Source organism: Tamandua tetradactyla, chromosome 2 (assembly GCF_023851605.1).
Source record: "Tamandua tetradactyla isolate mTamTet1 chromosome 2, mTamTet1.pri, whole genome shotgun sequence".
Lineage (NCBI taxonomy): Eukaryota > Metazoa > Chordata > Mammalia > Pilosa > Myrmecophagidae > Tamandua > Tamandua tetradactyla.
Window position 1 is genome coordinate 149148843 of NC_135328.1, and position 17557 is coordinate 149166399.

General features: G+C 38.1%; 1 long non-coding RNA gene and 1 pseudogene across 2 annotated transcripts in view; one reads left to right on the forward strand and one right to left on the reverse strand.

The window, feature by feature from the left end:
• Positions 1-3264: 3264 nt before the first annotated feature.
• LOC143657623 (heterogeneous nuclear ribonucleoprotein A1-like) lies at positions 3265-8524 on the reverse strand (annotated as a pseudogene). Its single transcript, XR_013162925.1, has 2 exons — positions 7905-8524; positions 3265-3453 (listed from the first exon to the last, which is right to left on the reverse strand). The product of XR_013162925.1 is annotated as a heterogeneous nuclear ribonucleoprotein A1-like (transcript).
• A 154-nt stretch (positions 8525-8678) lies between these two features.
• LOC143674052 (uncharacterized) overlaps positions 8679-17557 on the forward strand; it is a 58713-nt gene continuing 49834 nt past the window's right edge. Inside the window, exon 1 of the long non-coding RNA XR_013170836.1 lies at positions 8679-8922. This is a non-coding gene — a long non-coding RNA (uncharacterized LOC143674052). The remainder of the gene's footprint in view (positions 8923-17557) is intronic.

Below are 17557 nucleotides of genomic sequence, written 5' to 3' on the forward strand. Positions count from 1 at the left end.
ATCAGTTCTCCCTTTAAGGCCTTCAAGTGATTGGAAGAGATTTCCCTCATTGCTGGAGGCAATCTCCACAGTTAATTATAGATATCAAAAGTCAAAGAAGCAATCAAGTAACTGATAATTTAAATCCACAAAATACTCTCACAGTAACAATCAGGCCAGTGCTTGCTGGACCAAACAACCAGACGCCATAGCCTAGCCAAGTTGACACATGAACTTAACCATCACACCAAGCCTTCTCTAATTCCAAAGTCTCTTTTCCTAAGATTGTGCTATACTGCCACGTGCCCTTGAGATGGTTCCTTACTCCCCCCTGGACCCAAGTTTGGCTGTCCTCCTTAACAGCGCACTCTCTAACCTGGATCCTATTAAAAAAACAAATAAACAGAAAAATTCTGAGGAATTATCCAGATTAAAAAAAAACATATAAAACTATAGTAATTAAATCAGAGTGGTGAGCAGTCAAACAGAGTAGAGTTTAGAAATAAACTCGGGTATATGATAAAGGCAGCGTTTTAAATCACTGTAGGAAAACTGGATTATTCTATAGAACGTACTGGAAAGCTTGGTTAGTAAAACAAATCAGTAGATGCCCAATAAATGTTTGTAATTTTTTATTGTGAAATTAAACGAGATTAACACATATTCTCCAGCTCCCACAGTCCCTGCTGAGAAAAGAGCGCTTCCAGGTAACTCTCTGAGTTCTGGACTCTTGAAGTCTCTAGTCTATATAGTACTCTGACCTTAATCCCTCATGCAATCTCTTCGAAAACCTTCAAATTTACCAAGTATTTGCACTACCCGCTTTGGGCAGGGCAGGTACTGTTACTCCCTCCTTCTCTGTAAGGACACTGGAGACTCAAGGAGGTTAGGGTCACAGGTAGCATGGCCAGGAGAAACTTGAGCACAGGACTCCTCATTCCAGGTCTATCTCTATCATCTCCTCCAGCCCATGCTGACATTCACACCCATACGATTTAAGTAATGGAAAACAAATACTATCACTACATTAACATTAACACAATAACTGTATTATAAATTCCTGCATGCTCCTGGCTAGTCACTGTCCATAAAGCCACATATTTTACATAACAGCAATCAGAGTTCAATTGCAATTTACTCTTTCTCCACTTAAAAAGGAATTTGCCTCTTTCTCCACTTAAGTGCATCTTAAATCACCAATGCTATTCACAGCTTTGTAGCAAATGACCGGTGTGCATTTTGACTGCCTCTTACACGCTCCTCTTCTTCTTTAAAGTCATCCATGTAAATCTCCATCTCTAATCCAATTGCTCTCAAATGAATTTCTTTCACACGAATGAGTACGTTCAGTTGTGTCCTCAGCAAATGCTGAGAATGTCCTCTTTCCAGGCAACCACCTCTCTCTCTTCCCCCAAAGGAAGGAAGGGTTTTGTTTTGTCTTTTTTCCCTGCAACATGGGTAACCTTGCATGTTGGGTTTGGTTTTCTCTGCTTTCTGAATTTCTCTCCAGGAGGTGAACATCCAGGAAGCTTTTGCCAGGTGAACGGGGTAAAGAGGTCTCTGTTGCCTTCTTAGACCTTGTAAGCCTTGCACTTAAGGATTCGTTCGCGCTCCTCTTTTAACCAGCCGTCTCCCGGACATTCGTCACTGAAACCATGATTCACCTCAGGGTTTATTCCCTGAACCTGGAGAAATTTGAACTTTGTGATGAACATTGTCATCGTAATGTACACAGTATTGACTTAAATCGTCCAGACTGGTGTTAAAAAATAAAAAAGAGACATTTTGCATACTACTCTCCCCATTTCAGGAGATGGAAATGGTCTTCTGTCAACATATCCTGACATGTTTGGTCTGACATGATTGGTCTCTAACATGATTGGTCTCTGGAAACAAGTACATAAAGAGAGACATGGAAAAGATTCGTTTTGCGTGGGTAACTGTGCTAAATGCTCTATAACGTCAAGTTCCGTCTCCTTAAAATACAGAGTTATGAGGTCTTAACAAGGTATCATGCAAACAGTCTGTCAATAAACGTCTGCACACAACACTATTAAGAACTCTGAAAGAAATAGGCTGCACAGTACCAGGCCTCAAGAAGCTGATTTCTAAGACAAGTGATCTGACAGACAAACATGCTGGCAACACCTGCCATAAGGGAGTGATATAAAAGGAGTTTTAACGCCATCCAAAAGGTTGGTTTTGATCAGGATTATTATCTGTAAAGTGCTTTTATTTAGTTAAAATTGAGATGATACAGCTATAGAATTAATAACAATAACTGGGACAGTTGCTATTATGATTTGGTTTTGCTTTCAGACTTCTAATTGTCAGAACTTTGTGCAAGGAAAAGGGCAAGAATTGTTTTTTTCCTGTGAACTTATCTTACCTATCAACAAAACCAATCGTCTTCTTTTTCACTGTTGAGGGTTCTTTCCTGTTGAAAAGAGCCCTAATTTTTTTTTTTTAAACAAAGAAGAAAATAACAAAATTACACTTTAATGCATCTCAGACTGGGTGTAACTTTTCATGACTCAGCTAAGACGGGTACAAATGGCCAAGTCTGTTTGAATATTCTGCTTTCATGCGGCATGGACATTGCCAGTAGTTGAAAGGTATGGAAGCTGTGATTCAACAAGGGGTATAGCAGCCTCAACCTGAAGAAAATGTGCTACTTCTGTAACAAGCCAAATTGCTGGCATTGTCAGAGCTGTGATTTCACTGTGTTGGTTGCCTCCTGTGAAACTTGAGGCTCTTTATTTGAATCATTTGTATAGGTGTCATATGGGGTTAATTGCAAAGCAATTGGATCTAATAATAATATAATGGTGTATCAATGTACACGGATTCCTAGAATTGTGAGATGTCTTTTGCACTTGATCATGAGATCATGTGTCTCGATGCATGATGAGAAAGCTGCCCAGGGTGAGCTATAAGTTCTATGCCAGTTTAGATTGTTATTGCAAATACTGCATAGGCCTGGAACATAATTGGTTATACACAGGATGCCCTCGAAGTTGAATTCTTTTTTTTTTTTTTTTGAAGTTGAATTCTTTTAAAAGGCATCTCTTTATGTTGAGTTAGCAGCATACCATTAAGATCATTACCAATGTAAACACAGAGAATGAAGGCTTTCTGTTGGCCACTTTTTTTCTGTAGTAGTTCATGGTTGCTGAAATTATTTCAATCCTAGCTAAGGTGCTTTGTCTGTTTAGTTCAGTGAGTAAGGAATGCCAGAAAGTTGGTTCTCAAAGTGGCAGAAATTCACTGAGAAGCAAAGATACATTTCAAATAAATAAATAAATGATTGAGTTTATTAATTCATAATACTGAAAGAAATAGCAGTTAAATACTTGCATAGTTGTGGACATGCTTCAGTTTGATGGCTATTTTCCACTCTTTCCTTTTGAAAGAAGCTCCTTTTCAAGAGGGATGAGGCAGGAAAAAATGGTTGTTTATAAGAAAGGTTCACATCTAGATGACAAAGAAAAAAATTAGAACAAATCTGAGTAGAAAAATTTAAGATGTTTTAGAGAAAGAAGAAGAAGAAGAGAAAGAAAAAGATGAGTTATAAAATGAGAAGGTTGAGTAAAAATAAATATCTGCGACAATATTGGCACTTTTTGAATGAATGACTGGACTAACCAAGCCCCCAAAAAAGTTGGAAAAAAAAAGGTAAGAAATGAAATAAAAATTAAAAAAAAAATAAGTAAGGCATGAAAATGTATTGTCTAGATTGCTGTCTAATCTTCTTTGGTTAGCAGTAAATCTTCTTTGGTTAGGCCTAACTTTGCTACACATATTTACACTAACATATCATCTTCTCTGGTTATGTTTACTTTGTCCATTGTTTTAACTAGCGCAATTGCTAAAACATTTCCTTAATATCATTTGACTTGGTGGTCAAATTGGAGAGGCCACTAAGAAAACCAGTGACTTCTACAATTCATCCAAACCTCAGGTTATGAAGTCATCCACCCAAATCAATCCTATTGGCTGCTAATGGTTCTCATTTCCTTTCTGCTTTGATAACGCTGCCTTTCTCACCGACAGAAAGACGATTTGGTGGGCAGGGGAGAGGGAATCTGAGATCAGATACAAAACAATCCACTTAATAAATGGATCTATCCACGAAGATGTTAACTACAGTTAGGTATTAGTTATTAGCTCCCTATGCATTGATCATTCTATGAGCGCAGACCGATGTCACACATACTTTTTACTTACTCTACAGAAAGAGTCTTGCTTGCATGTGTAACGGACTGTGGCCCGTTCTAAATAATGAACTCTGTGGCCACGTGCTGGGAGCTCTCCAGGCCGCGAGGCTGACAGCTGCAACAATTGACCAAAGAAAAAGGCATCAACTTTTACCTTTTAGAAAATTGTATTTAAATTTAATACGGACTTGGGGATAATTCTGCAGATGAAGGAGGGACATAGGCAACGAGGAAGTTCTAAAAGGAGGCCCGAGGGGGATTAGACACACTACTCAGAGGACAACTGTGTAGTGATGGATAAAGTTAAGCATGTGCAGTTTTTACTGTGAAAGGAATTATAGGAGTCAGTATCCTGTGTCATGCCTTCAGAGTCATTCTCCTCGGCCTCGCTATTTTACTGCACAGAAGCCAGATACTGGATTTTTTTCATCAAAGCTCAACTCTTGTTAAGTCAAAATAGTAAAATGAAGAGATGTATGTAAAAATCAGCAAAAGGAAAACAATGAATTGTGTCTTACTATTCAAATCCTTATCTACTTCCTCATATGTTTTGCCCTTTTATACAAATGGCTGCACCTTTTTTTTTTTTTAGCTTTTATAATGAAATTGGGACCAGGACCCAAGGTAAGTTAAAAATGATGAAATAGTTTTCTCATCCTAAGAAGGATATCCTTTCTCTGAATGGATTAATGTTATTTACATTTTATATGTTTTATAGATACTTTTTTCTTTGTTAATAAGCCTTTGATTCATGTGCTGGAGAAACAAAAAATTGAAAATCTTCTGTTTTTAGTTCTTCCTACTCTATTTGATTCCCTGATGTCCCCTTCTATATTATTTACACTGCCTGGCCATTATAATAGCAACGAAAAGTAAGGTATCTACAGTGTTTGTGCAAAACCTCACCAAACCTCTCTGCCCTCCACACCCTGTCCCTGTGTCCCAGAGGTTGAGACTGGATGAACAAATGGGGACTTGGGAAGAGAAGGGAGGGTTGAAAATGTGACCTGGTAAACTCTGTAGGACATGTTCAGAGTCTCTCTTACTTAGGCTTGCATTTGCATCTTATGAAAGATTTGCCATTTTTATCCTGTCACAACTAGAACCATGACTGTTGTTTCACAACCCATGCTGTGGATTGCAGGTACGGGTTGTAAAGTTCTTTTTCTATCATAGTTCCAACAGTTACAATGTTTCTCCCTCTGGAACACCAGAATGTGATTGATATTCATTTATTATGGGGTGGGGGAGGGCATTATAAAGTGGAGAGGTGACTGGTGGCCGGGTGGTGGGAGATGACATATTCTTGGGATTCCACTCATAAGCTTACTCCTGCTCCTTTTCTGATGGGGTACACACCACCTGACTCGTGGTTCTCCCCTTTCCAGTTTCCACTCCAATGCATTTGTTCATGTCCATCTTCACACTTAAAAGAGAGGCACCTGCCCTGACTATTCTAGCCAAACTCAGAACACCTTGGTTATACTTGAAATCAGAACTGTCCCAGAAGTTCAAGGACTTGGGATGGCAATATATACAGCATTTCTTTCTGTCCATCCATCTATAAATATCTATCCCATCTTTCAGGGACTCAACCATTACCCTTACTTCAAGAAAAGTCCTTTAACTACTCCAATGAAACTACCCCAATGTGGTGTCACTCTCCTTCTGAACTAATACTGTGGAAAATATTGTCATATTTCTTGTAATGTTGACTAACACCTGCTAAATATAATATTATATTATAAGCATTTCATACTAGTTTTTGCACTATGTAAAATAAACCATGAATTTGCTACTTCAATAAAAATGTAAAGGGGGAGAATTTTTAAATATATATGCATGAGGTATAGCATTAGGATTAACATTTTTGCTTTCTTTTTATGTATAAATGTTTCATCATGATTTAAGCTCTATTTAACGTGGCATGCTATATTGTTAGAATTTTTAATTTTCTAAGGCTTGTTCAATACTTATAAACTATTTTGCCTACCTCCTTTGGCCACCCAAAAAGAGACACTCCTATAATTAATGTATTTCAGTAATTATAGATGAAAGCATAGATTGGGGGATGGTTCACCTAAAGATCCTCTTTGTGACAAGTCTTAACATCACAAGTCAAGACAAGAGCATCAACATGGCACTTGTTGGCTGGTCACTCTATGGACACAATTATATTGCCCTGTCATTGGTGTCTTAAGATTTCTTGTCTCCCTGTTTACTATCTTTATGTTTTCTATTAGAATTATGCCACTTTGCAGGGACCGAATATCATGCCTCCCTTATACCACTGCTTCTACCTAGAATGCACTTTGACAATATTTTCTACTCTAGTCTTTGTTTGAACAAATATGTGAACGTAACATTCCATTATAAATGTTCACACTGTTAGAAAGCTTATCTTTATAGTGAGCCAAAATTTGAATGATTACCTGTAACTTCCAGACCTTAATCCTAGACTTGCTTTCTGAAGGAATGAGAAATCTATTCCTCTTTTTTCAAGGAAGCTGTGGCAGGTTAATTAAGTACCCCAGAAACAAGCATGCTCTTAACCTTAATTTATTTCTGTGCATGTGAACCTATTATACATAGGAGCATCTGAATATATATATTTTTAAAGATACATTTATTCGGCATCATGATCAGACTATTACATTTAAACAATCAACAGCATGGGTGCAAAAACAAAATCTACATTAAAACCCTTTGTTGGGGGCGGGCCACGGTGGCTCAGCAGGCAAGAATGCTTGCCTGCCATGCCAGAGGACCCGGGTTCGTTCCCTGGTGCCTGCTCATGTAAAAAAAAAAACCTTTGTTGGAATGCTTTACACTTTCCACAGCACAAAAAATAAAATAACCTGTTATACTATTAGTCACAAATACACTCCTCATGTTTTTTTTGTCCATAAACATGAGTATTGTTTAAAACATGTCTTCTTTGTAACAGTTAGGCCCTGCCTCCACTGTGCTTGGCTGAGTTCATTAATCTATTGTAACCTTAGCGTCCCTGTCATTTTTCTGGTTCTTCTCTCCTTCTAAGCTTTGTTTCCTAGAAGTAATTAAAACCTTCTGCCACGCTGTAGTTACTGCTGCTGCTGCCGGAACCACCAGAGTCACCTAGGTTTCGTGGTTTGGCAAAGTTTTGGCCTCCTCCACCATAAAGAACAGAACTTCTGCATCTTGAATTTTCTCCCTTCATGTGCCCCAATTTTTTTTTTTTTTTTTTTTTTTTTTTTTTTTTTTTTTTTTTTTAAGGAAAGACAGAGAGAAGGAAGGAAGGATAGAAGGAAGGAAGGAAGGAAGAAAGGGAAACATTTTTAAACATTTTCTTGTTTTTATTGTATTCTGTTTCTCCGTTTTTGTTACATGGGCTGGGGCCGGGAATCGAACCGAGGTCCTCCGGCATAGCAGGCAAGCACTTTGCCCGCTGAGCCACCGCGGCCCGCCCCATGTGCCCCAATTTTGAACATTGATTATTGTAATTGCCAAAATCATTGTAGCTTCAGCCACCTCCAAAGCTGCTTCCGTCATTAACAAATCCACTATAGCCATCTCCACTACCACCATAACCATAGCCACCTTGGCTACCACCAAAGCCACCATGACCATTGAAGTTGCCATTCCCACCAAAACCACCTCCATGACCAAAGCTGTCATTCCCACCAAAACCACCTCCATGACCAAAGCTGTCATTCCCACCAAAACCACCTTCACGACCACCACTGAAGTTTCCAGGACCACTTCAACCTCTGTGGCTGGCTGAAGCGCTGGCCATCTCTTGCTTAGACAGGGCTTTCCTTACTTTGGAGTTGTGGCCATTCGTAGTATGTATTTCTGAATGACAATCTTATCCACAGAGTCATGATCATCAAAGGTTACAAAAGCAAAGCCTCTTTTCTTGCCACTGCCTTGGTCAGTCATGATGTCAATCACTTCAATTTTCCCATACTGTTCAAAATAATCTTTTAGGTGATGCCCTTCAGTGTCTTCTTTAATACCACCAGCAAAGATCTTTTTCACAGTTAAGTGGGCACCTGGTCTTTGAGAGTCTTCTCTTGAGACAGCCCTCTTGGGTTCCACGACTCTTCCGTCCACTTTATATGGCCTTCAGGCTGCATTCACCTCCTCCACAATGGCACAGGTGACAGACCTTAAGCCTCTGGAGTGTTTGGTGTTTGGATTTCTCGTTACCACACAGTCCGTGACAGTTCCCATTGCTCAAAATGGCTCTTCAGACTCTCATTGGTTGTTTCAAAGTTTAACCCGCAGATGAAGAGCTTCTGCAGCTCTTCAGGCTCTTTAGGAGACGCTGACTTCCATAATAGCATGTTGGCACATGACATCACATTGGTACATGACATCACATTGGTACATGACATCACATTGGTACATGACAACAATAGAAGGAAAGACTTCAGTGATGTTTCCTCAATGGTGTCCATGAGCAGAAAGCTGAAGATGTTATTTTTAGTTAAGGTGTAGTTCAACTGAATGAGGTTGGCCCTTAATCCTATTACGAGAGGCTTTAGGAAGAAAAAGCCGAATGGAAGAAAATAAGCTAGAAATCAACAGAACCAGGAAGAGATAGGAAAGGATATTGCCAAATGCATTGCAATGTGACAGAAAAGCCAAGGTCCCAAGAATTGCCATCAGTCAACCCTAGAATACCACAGTCTTCGGGGAGAAAGCATCATCTGACTGATTTTGGACTTCTACCCTCAAAACAGTGAGCCAATAAATTCCAAATGTTTAAGCCAGCCCATTGAATGGTATTTGTTTTAGCAGCCAGGAAACTAAAACAGAAACTGTTTCATTTTACTAATGCTGCCAGAATGCAATATTATCAGAAATGGATTGGCTTTTACAAAAAAAGATTTATTAGGTTAAAAATTTACATGTAAGGCCATGCAAATATCAAAATTAAGGTCAACAAGATGATACCTGGACTCTGAAGAAATGTTGCCAGCATCTGGAACACCTCTGTCAGCCAGGAAGGCATGTGGCTGGTATCAATTGGTCCTTGCTCCCAGTTCATTTCTCTCAGCTTCTGATTCCAGAGTCCTCTCTTAGCTTCTCTGGGATAAACTCTGGATTTCATCTCTTAGTTTAGCATCTCCTGGGGAATTTTCTGTCTCCAAGTATCTGTGCTTTCTCCAAAATGTCTCCGTCTTAAAGGACTCCAGTAAGCAGATTAAGACTCACCTTGAATGGGTGGTGTCACATCTTCATGGAAACAACCTAATTAAAAGCTCCCACCTAACAATAGGTCTTCCCGTACAAGATTTGATTAAAAGAAAAGAGCTTTTCTGGGGTACATAACAGTTGCAAACTAGAAGAGAAGCCCTTCAAGTATTTACATGTAGTTTTTAGCTTTCACAATGAGTATTCTCTTCTCCAAGTCAAATATCCCTAACATTTCTAATGGTTCTTCTAGGCAGTTCAGCTTCCTTCTCTTTCATTCATCCAATCAACTTTACTGAAGATGCACTATTTTAAAGCACTGTGCTATGCTAGTTTATATAACGATGGGCAAAAACAAACATGGTCCACGTTCCCATGAATCTTAGAGTCAAGCCAAGGGAGACAGACATTTACTACATAATCACACTAATGGATTGATGATTAAAAGCTCAGATAAGTACTCTGAGGGAAAAGAATTTCATTCTACACAAGTGTGTGACAAAGGAACCTGGTCTAGTCTAGAAATTCAGAGAAGGTTTCTTTGAGCAAATGATGACTGAGCTGAGACATGAAGGAATAGTGAAATAAAGTAGGGAAGGGAAGACAGACAAAAAAAAACACATAGAGGAAATAGCATTTTCAAGGACAAGTAAAGAAAGGGCAAGTAGTATGATCAGAGAATGAAAGAGCTGCATGGCTAGAGTGCAGAGAATGAGGGATAAAAAGGAGAGAGGTAAAGCTGGAGAGTTCAGCAGAGGGAACATCATTAAGAGCCTTTAAGGCCCATTATATCTGTTTTGGTTCTTTCCCTAAAAACAATGAGAAGTCACTAAGGGGTATGGTAAATGTATTACTGGTCTCCAGATATTCTAGCTTTATTTCATGTAGCGACAATCCTTGTGTGAGGATTATGTATCCCCTTCCTGTCAAACTCAGAACAGACTTTGTGACTCCGTTTGGCCAAGGAAGTGTGGGCAGCAGCAACGTGTGTCCCTTCTAGCATTAACTGTCAGCATATGCTCAACTCTTTCTCTTTTCCCTCTACCATGACCAGCAATGTCCCACACAGAGGCTACTCCATCTGCCAGGACTCCAAAGTGGAGTTTCGATGGAGCCTAGCCACAAACATACAATAACTGAGCAATAAACCATTATTATTGAAAGTTCATGATTGTTGGGGTTGTTTGTTTTTCAGCATTACCTAACCTATTTTGACAGATAAACGTTTTTGTTTGTTGCTTTTTTTTTTTTTGTATGCTGTATGGCAGGATCACATTTCATTATTTTTCTGAGAATCTCATTATTGCAACATCATTTGTTGAAATTTTTGTTTGTTTGTTTTTGTTGGTTTCTTTGTTTGTTTGTTTGGAAAGCGCATGGGCCAGGAATCAAACCCAGGTCTCCTGCATGGCAGGCAAGAATTCTACCACTGAACTACCCTCACACCTCAGATAAAGGCTTTTATGGAGTCTGATGGGGACATGAGCAAAACTGTGCTTTGAAAAGATGAGTAACTAATACTCAAGAAATAGATAGAAAGGAATCAAAGTAGATTCCAGAAAACAAGTTAGGCAGTTATTGCATTAATTCAAGAAAAGAATGATAGTACATTAGACACTGGTAAAGCATGGAAAAAGAAAGATATAGACATATCAAAAAGCTATTTAGAAAGTGTATTAGCCAGGGCTTTTCAGAGAAACAGAACCAATCTTATATAAAAATTAAGGGATATATTTTAAGGACTTGGCTGGCTTGATTGTGGGGGCTGGCAAATCCAAGATCATAGTGCAGGTTGGCATGCTGGAAATTCTACTAAGTGATATTGCAGTCTGAAATCCATGGAGGGAGCTGGTAGGCTGGAAATACTGTGGGAGCTGATATTTATTCTTCTCTATGGAACCCTCAGTTCTTTGCTCTTAATGCCTCCCACTGATTGGATGTGTCTCAATTACATTATTGACGGCAATCTCTTTGCTTAAAATCAACTGAATGTAGATGCTAAGCCCTTCTACAAAATACCTCCATGGCAACATCTAAGCTGTGTTTGGCCAAACAACTGGAAACTATTACCCAACCAAGTTGACACATAAAGGTAACCATCATAGGTGGTGAAATTTTCAGGACTTAGTGGTAGATTTGGATCCTTTTGGAGGGGTGGGAGGTGGGGAACGGAGAAATGGATGAATCAGGGATGACACCAAGGATTCTGGTAAGGTTTCAGATAGATACTGGCGACATTATGGAATGGGTAAAATTAAAGGAAAACACAAGGGAAAAGATTTTGAGATTAGTTTCAAACATGTTGAATCAAAGACTGTCTCAGATTCAAATGCTGAATTCAACATGTCTCAGTCTCAGACAATCTCTGCGACAGTCAAATGACTTTGAGTGGACAGTTGGTTACATGCCTAGAACTCAAAGGAAAGGCCAGGTTAACGATATAAATTTGGAATTCACCGATATATGGGTAGCATCCATGTGTAGCAATGAGTTTACATGGGTAGAGAATAGAGACTAATTTTTTTTACATTGTAGGGTTGAATGCTGAGAAGATACAAAATTTAAGGGCTAGATGATGAACCTACTCATATTAAAATAACCAGAGAAGAGGGAAGAGATGTCTGGTGTCTCAGAAGTCAAAAGAAAAGAGTGTTTTTCAAAACGAAGAGACTGATCAACAATGTCAAGCCTGCTCAAAACTCAAGAAAGATGAAGGCCAAAATTGACCCATTGACTTGATCAACATGCAGGTCATCAGTGACCTTGGCCAAAACCAGCTGTTACCAGAAAAATGATGCAAAAAAAATCACACACAATGTAAAAACAAAATAAAACAAAAATAACAAAAAAAAAAACCCACAACTTCACACTGATTTAATATATAGTCTTACTTTCAAATTAGAGTAGTTTTATTTTAAAATGGGGAAAGAAGCCTCCCTTCTTATTTTTCTTAATTTCTGGTACAAATTGTTCTCCCAAATATCATGACTATGTATTTCTAGCTTATTCATTATAAATTAATCTGATTCTTTTTGTGTTTTTTTAACAAAAATTGTCATTTCAATCCCCTTTTGAAATGTCTCTGATATGGCTTTATCTTTCTCAGCCATGCCTGCCACCTTCAGACAAACCCTTATTGCCTCATGCCTCCAGTCACTGTCTGTGGGGGTTTGAAGCTGCATGTATCCCAGAGAAACATATTCTTAAATGTAATCTGTTCCTGTGGTGTGGACCTGTTCTTAGCAGAACTTTTAGATGAGGCTACTACAGTTAAGGTATGACCCACCTCAATCAGGATAGTCTTAATCATCTTACTAGAGTCCTTTATAAATACAGAGAGAAAGAAAGCCACAAAAGCCAGACACTGAAATCAATGAAACCTGGAAGGGAAGAGAGAGACCCAAAGACCTTGCCATGTGCCTTCTTGATGATGCCTTAATTTGATACTTCTTTTAGCCTCAAAACATAAGCTAATAAATTCCCATTGTTGAAGTTGCCCCATTCCATGGCATTTGATTTGAGCAGCCTAGGAAATGAAAACACTGCTCCTCTCCAACTCATTTTGCAAAAATACCAGGCTGCTAGAATCCCATTGCTAAAATCCTGTTCAAAACATTACTTTGCCTTGTTCAAGAACTTAAAATGGCTCTCTATTTCCCATCATATTAAATGTAAAGTTCTCTACTTAAAACACAAGACTTGCCACCATCTGTCCCCATCTGACTCATTCAGATGTTTTAACTATTCTCCAAAGTAGACCTTCTGCCTCTCTTAGGCCAGCATCAGAACTAGCTAGCCACACTCCTCTTTGTTCTTTCTTTCTTCTGTCTCTGTCCTTTGGTTGAAATGACCGCTGCAAGCCTTGTCACCTAACCAGATCTCCACCATATTTTGAGACTCAGTAGAAAAAATTTGTATGTAGAAATTGCCTAACTTCTTCAAGAAATTTGTCCATAAGAAAGCTACCATAGTAAAATTATGGAAATTTTACTATGCCATGCTCTTTAAACGCATGATCTCAATTAATGCTCAAAATAACCCTTTGAGGTAGGCAACATTTTGCAGATGATGCACAAAGGATAAAAACCAATCCATGTAAAGCACCTAGCACAGTGGTCAGCTCATAATAAAAACACAACACGTTGGCTGTCATCGTGATTACTGTGATTGCTACAATTATTTTGTAATTCTTCTTGATTGCACAGCAGTACATGGAAAAGCTGGAATTCTAACTTCGGCATCACCTTCTTACCTTGCCAAGAGCATCAATGCTCTATATGCATTGTATCTACAATCTTGCCCAGATTTCTCATCTATTCCAGTCCACATTGATTTCTGCTGTCTGAATTCCTCAGCAGCTGGAATACTCTGCTATCTATACTACTCTGTTAAGTATTTGTTGGCTATCTTACATTTTCTTTTTCTTCAATAAATGTCTTATCTCTATAGCTATACCACAAGTTGCCCAAGAATAAAGATAAGTGGTATACTGGTAAATTTTAAACTGGCACTCACAGAGGAGGGGCTGATTTCAGAGGTATAAATACTTCTCCCCTTGCCAATTTCAAGATTCCAAAGTGAAGTCAACTAATTCATGAGATCACTGAAAATTTAACTGACTCTTGCAAACTGGTGCAAGCTGGCACAGCACTGATACTAGTCTTTCTCTTATACTGTTTTCTTTGTATCTTCTTAGTGCCAAGTATAATGCTGCATGAATAGGATTCAGAACCACATATCTGGAGCTTCTGGTTCATGGTGTTGCAAATTTCATATAAATATTTACTTAACCTATGCCCTCAAATCCCATTAAAAAGATGAAATACAAAAATGAATGCTTCCATAATGGTGCTTAAACAAGAAAGGGTACCAAAACAAATTGGAAAGTTTGATAAACTTATGGAAAACAAAAAAGCAGGTGGAATCCTGTCGGTGGATAAAGCAGAAAAAAACACAAACTGAAACAAGCCCTGAGGAAGGTTGCTGTAGAAATGGGAACCCTTCTTCCAAGAAGTCTCTATAGCTCGCAGGTATGGGGCACGTACGTGGACAGGGGAGCAAAATAGTCAGGGTAACTAACTACAAGGCCAAGGAAGAACTGAGCCTGTCTGACCCCTCCCTATAGAAAACGCACTATTTCCCTGGGGAGGGCCCCCAATGTGGATATTTGAGGCTAGAGAAACAGCACAGTGTGCTGAACTTCTAAATGGATATAACTTTTAGCGGCCACAAAAATGTTTGTTCACCACTATATCCCAAACCTGGGCACAGGGCCTGGCCTGAACTGGACAATCAACAAGTATCTATTGAACGTATGGATGATAGCTTGTAGGGAAAAAATGAATGATTCCTCCAGCAATATGATTGACTAACAAATGCATAGAAATTCTAGATTAAATAAAACCAACAAAAATTTATTTTAGCAGCCAAGTAGGAAAGGAAGGGGAAGAAAATCTCCAGGTGCCAAATAAAAAGAACCATCAAAGTTAGGGGGTTAAGCACAAGCTGTGCAGCCCCAACTCCCAGAAAGGCAAAAGGATAGGGATGAGGGTGAGGGGGGAATGGGGATATGTTATACAAGTCCAGCCAACAAGACTTAAGCAGAAGTCTGCCAGGGATTTCTGAGAAAGTTTGGTTTTCCTAACATGGGTGCCACCCTTCCTCCTGGTTGCTTCCTTCTCCATTCTCCTACCTGGAATGCAGCTGTGAGGCTGGAACTGGGACAGCCAACTTGCTGCCCTGTAGCAACCAGAAGGATAAAAGCCACACCTTGAGGACAGAGAGGCAGGAAGATATAAGGAGCTTGAGAACAAGGACATGCATGATAGTATTTGTGCTCTGTCTAATTCTAACCTTCTTATGTGAGGAAAATAAGCCCCCACCTGGTTGGGCCAGTATAGTCAGGTTTTGGTTGCATCCTTGAATTATATATCCTATGTCTGGGAACTTGTGAAGAAGAGAAACAACTTTGATAAAAGGAAACTCCAGGCCTGAGATACATATGTGTATAAGCTCTAAATTTATATTTAAGAATATAAATTTACATCCTGCATGATTTAGGAATCCTAATTTGAGAAATTAAATTAAATTACAAATCAGACCAAGACCTCTGAAACCTCTAGAGCCTATTAGTAAAAAAAGCATACTCACTGCCTGGGAACATATTCCCATCTCAGAACATTCCTTGGGGAAGAAAAAATTAAAGATAAATTCACAGTCAAAAGTTATAAGGTCAATTAAAAAATAAATTACCATGAGGCAGAGTTAACAAACACAGTAAATGGAAAAATCAGCAGGAAGAAAACTGTATATAAAATAACTGAAGGTGTAAACAAAGGTATAAAACCATAATGAAAAAAGAAACAAAAATGGGGACAGTGTCACAAAGGGCCACGGAAAATAGAATGACTCAAGTCACATAACTATGATCTCCTTAGAGCTCTCTCTGTCCTCCTCCCCTCCTGGATCCTTTCTGCCAATTTTCACAGTAGGAGTGGGGAAGGTTTCTGAAAGTGGCCTGTGCTCCATAAAAGAAAAAAAGAAACTCAATTGAGAAGGTCCAGTACGAATCAAGTAGAAATTCCAGAGAGAACAAAGAGGGGAAGAGATAAAAACAAATAACAAAAAGAGAGGAAGAAACTAACAAGAATTTTCCAGAACTAAAGAAAAAACAGAAATGAATCTTCAGATGTCAGAAGATACAAAGACCCTAGCAGAATAAATAAAAACAAATCCACAACTCAATATATTATGGGGGAACTTTAGAATTTCCATGATGAGAAAAATCTTAAAGCAACTAAAGGATAAAAGCAAATCTCCCAAAAACAAAACAAAAAAAACATGCAATTAGACCATCAGGGAACGATCATCAGCTACTGCAGAAAATGAAATACATCGCTACAGTGCTATGGGAAAAGAATTGACATCTTAGAATTCTATATCCAGCTAAATTTTCATTCAAGACGGAGAGTGAAATGACATTTCAAACCAACTGAGATTGAGAGTTCACCTCTCAAAGACCCACTCTAAAATACCTACTAACTTAATAAGAAAAACAATTCAATCCAGAAGGAAGAGGTGGAGGGCAAAATGCAAGGGCAAATGAAGAAATTGGTAAACATACAAAAATTACATTAAAAAATACTATAAATGACAAATAGAACTAATTTGAGAGAACACTGAAAGTCAGGTAATACTAAGATACCAGTCAATGATTACAGGGAGATAGCAAAGGAGCTAGGGCCCTATGGGCCTGTGTTATTCAGAAGGAGAATAGAGACACTATTAACTTTAAATTATCTAAAGAATTTTTCAGAATAAATACTGAAGGAATAGAAATATAAAGTGCAATTTCCAAGCCAAAAAGGAGGAAATAAATAAAATTAAAAGGAAAAAAGAACTTGAGATTTTGACAAGTTAGTAAAAGTTAGGAAATGAGGAAGAAGGAAAAAAAGATGATCACAGAATCTAAAGCTAAGTAAATCTGAATAAATAGCCTGCAAACATAATGTTCACTGATTTGTATATACATTATATGAATATGTAATACATTTTACAACATATTGTAACATACACAGGATTTTAAACCATAAATTAATGGTTCATTAATTGTCAATGGAAGATATATTAAGTAAAAGTGTGAAATCATGGACAGAAAAGATAATCACCAATTTCAGAATAATGGCTAGTACTAAAGGGGAAGGGAAGAGATTAGAATTAAAAATAGGTACAAAAGGGCTTCAATGTACCTTACATTTTTTTTAATGTGAAACAAATAATAATAATAAAAGAAAGAAAATAAAAACGATGAGCCATCATTATTACTCCAATAAGAGTAATTTCTATACAAACATCAACTCAAGAAAATTCTCTCAGCAAATAAAGTTCAGAGAAATAGATAAAGCATGAATAAGCATGAAATAAGACCCCTTAAGAATAACGTGATAACAGCGTTTGTCTTCAGCTACGGGTATTGGATCAGTCTTCTAACCATCTACAGAGATTTGTGGGAGAGAAATTGGATTTAATTTGCAAAAGCAAAGTTGATCTTAGAATGAAGAAAGGTTTATGGGTCTCTAATGATTTTATAACACACGATAAAATTTAGTACATACATATATATTTTTTAAAGAGTATTGTTTCCCTAAACTTTTTACACATGAGATAGAATCATTTGACCA